Source organism: Propithecus coquereli, unplaced genomic scaffold, assembly GCF_000956105.1.
Source record: "Propithecus coquereli isolate 6110/MARCELLA unplaced genomic scaffold, Pcoq_1.0 Scaffold11, whole genome shotgun sequence".
NCBI lineage: Eukaryota > Metazoa > Chordata > Mammalia > Primates > Indriidae > Propithecus > Propithecus coquereli.
The window spans coordinates 71,173-74,579 of NW_012134969.1; positions in this window are offsets into that span (position 1 = coordinate 71,173).

The window sequence follows — 3,407 nt, forward strand, 5'->3', positions numbered from 1 at the left end:
TAAAAGATGTTTCCAAGCAACTTACTTTTTTCCAGAATAAATTTTAAGAATATATCTAAGAATACAAACATCCAAAATCTGATAAGGTAAAATTTGCAACATCTGAAATCCAATGAAAATTACCAGTCATGCAAAGAAATGGGAAAATATAACCCAATGAGGAGATAATCAATTGAAATCGACCAAGAACTGACACAGATGTTAGAATTAGCATATAAGGCAATTAAAAAATGTAATTGTATTCCATATGTTGAAAAGCTATTTAGAAACCTGGAAGATATAAAAAAGAACCAAATCAAACTTCTAGAGATGAAAAAGATACTCTCTGAAATGAAAAATGTAATGGCTTGAATTAATAGCAACTTGGACATTGCAAAAGAAAATATTAATAAATTTGAAGACAGAGCAATAAAAACTATTAACACAAAAAGATAGAAAAAAATAATTGAAAATAAAAGTAAAAAGAGCATCAGTGACCCATGGAAAAACATTGAGCAGTTTAATATATGTGTAGTGTGCCCTAGACAAAGGAGAAGGTATGAGATAGGATGACTAACCATCTAAGCTTGCCAAGAAAATTATTACCATTGGCATGAGATTTGTAGGTTCAAAACTAGAAAAAAAACTCACAAAATTGTGATTCATTAGTCACCATAGCAGACGGTGGGGTGGTGAGGAGAGCAAACATTTTTTTTAAGAAATAATGGCTGTAAAATTTCCAAAATAAGCATAAAATATTAGCTTATGGATCCAAAAAGCTTGACAAAGTCCAAGAATGAGAAACATAAAGAAAAAATTGGAAAGTATACTGTTGTAAAGTTCTTACATTATGTGAAGTAGCATGATAATACTTGAAGGAAGAAAGTGATTAGTTAAGAACCTATACCATAAAGCCTAAAACAATCACCAAGATAAAAAAGCAAAAGAGTTATATCTATGAAGCCCAAAAAATAAATAAAAATGGAATTATTAAAAAATAGTTAATTAAAAAGAAATCAGAGAAAGAAGAAATGGGGAGCAAAGAACAGATGAAATAAATAGAAAACAAATTATCAAACTGATAGTTTTAAACCTAACGACATCAATAATCATATTAAATGTAAATGATTTAAATTATACAGAAAGTTGGGATTGTCTTTATACATAAAGCAGCAGAGCAGCTGTCTTTTGCTCAGCTGCTTAAAGCATCTGATATATAACATCTTACAAAGTCCACAACAGCTGTGGCCCCTAGATTCAGATGTACTGGTTAGACTAATTAATTCTTTGCTTATCTCTCTTCCTCTATTTTTCCTTTCCCCACATAGATCAAAATGCTTCTAACCAATGAATTAGTTAAACCGCAAGTGTTGCTCCATAAATTAATATAAATATGTTTGAGACAGAAACATCTTAGGAGTTTTGCAGGGCTTTGCCCTGAAGGAATAAGTGAACGTGTTAGTTTGCATATTGAAAGCTGTTTCACCTCAGGAGGGCATCTCTGAAAGATCAGTAGCTGGCTGTATCCCACAATGGCGCCACAATTCTCGAACCTGAGGTTTGGACTTGTTTTGTAAAGCAAGGCAGGTCTGCTAAAAACTACAGGATGAGAGCTGACCAAAGAGTGCCTGCCCTACAGACAGTCACCTGTGGCTAAAAGCAATTAGCCCAAGGGACAGTTTCTGCTTAAACTCTGGACTACCTGTCTCCATTCACAATAACCTGATAAAGAAAATACGGATCCAGTATATTTCTATTTAACCCCTCTGTTAAGTGATAAATTTACCTTAGAACTTAGAAGTTAGTCTTTGAAAGATTTTGTAATCATTTGCTCACATAGAAAGAGTTAGTTAAGGGATCTGTAGAAGCCTTTTGAAAAAACTGTTAACCTAAGAGGAACTACCTGTTGTTATGTAAATCTGTTACCCCTGGCAACTGATCACTGTACCTATAAATGACCATGTAAAACTTCACTCGTGGCCTCTGAGACTGACAGAGAAATCCAGGCCCCCTGAGCACCCGCTTGCCTATAATCTTTGTAAATCTATAAAACTATACCTCCGTCTCTGTGTATTCTTTTATTTCCATTGTTTTCCATTTTCTATTATTTTCTTATCCTTTGCAACCCTACGAAAGGGACCCGGTTTTTTGCTGGGAGCTTAGCTACTTCCCTGCACACAAGTAAATAAACAATTTAATTAAATGATCTAAATCTTTAGTCCATAGCAAATTCTGAATAATCAAATGATGACTGTACATGAACATTTAAAGAATGTCATTAATTTCAATTCACATCAGAATCCTTTTTGGGTCCATTGCTCATTAACCTATTAATAGTATAGAGCACTATCTGTAAGATCATGGTACTTAATATGGAACCAACATCATCTTTACTGTCATGATTAGATTATTTAGTAGAAGATTGTGCAAAGTAAGAGAAAAATAAAATGGACTGATACTATAAATAAAATACTAAGGATATATTATTTAAAAAGTGACAAACATCAAAAAGAGGAATGAAATATGGGAATGCAATTATTTTCATAAATATTTGTATATACTGAACAATTGTAATAGAATATCCAGTGTCTCCCACAGTAGTTCTGGCACTAAATCTAATAGTTTGAGTGATTAAGTTAGGTGAGTGTAAACATCCAAGATAGTGTTAGACCAAATGATGACTAAGCTAATGCCTATGAGATCCTATCGTAATCTGAATAACGTCCAAACCTCATGCTATGTCCACAAGAACACAAGAGCTTATTTCACATGACCCTTATTTTTCCAATAACATCACATAATGCTACCCATTCCCCTATGCCCTGAACATTGGCCTTTTTATCACTTTCATTATATCTTTAGGGCATTGCATTTGATATAATGTCTACCTGAAATGCCCTTATCTAACATTTCCCGAATATTAGGTTTCTTTCCTCTTTTAGATCTCACCTTAAATATTGCTTTTCACAGAGACTGTTCCTGAGCTCCCCCTATAAGTTTCACCCCTATTATTCTTCTCGCATTCCCCTTTTCTATTTTATCTATATCACTCATCTCTATTTGAATGATATTTTTACTTTCATTATCAATTTTGGGACATTGCTCACTAGAGCACCAACAGAATAACGTCACACCTACCTTCATCAAGCAGTTAAAACAGTGCTTAGCATATAGTAGATATTTAATGCCTGTTTGGTGAATGAATGGTTGACTACAATGTCTAGCATTTTATTAATATAATTTGGAAATTTTATAAGAAATCATTATGTTTAAATTTAAAAGTTTCAAGATATAGTTTCATTCATAGATGGACCACTATGCCTGAAATAGTCTGATATTCCTCTAGAAAATTTTTTAAGCAAAAATCAGAAGGCCTGAATAACCTGGGTGTGCTGAAGATCTACATTTAATTCTAACTTTGCATGTGT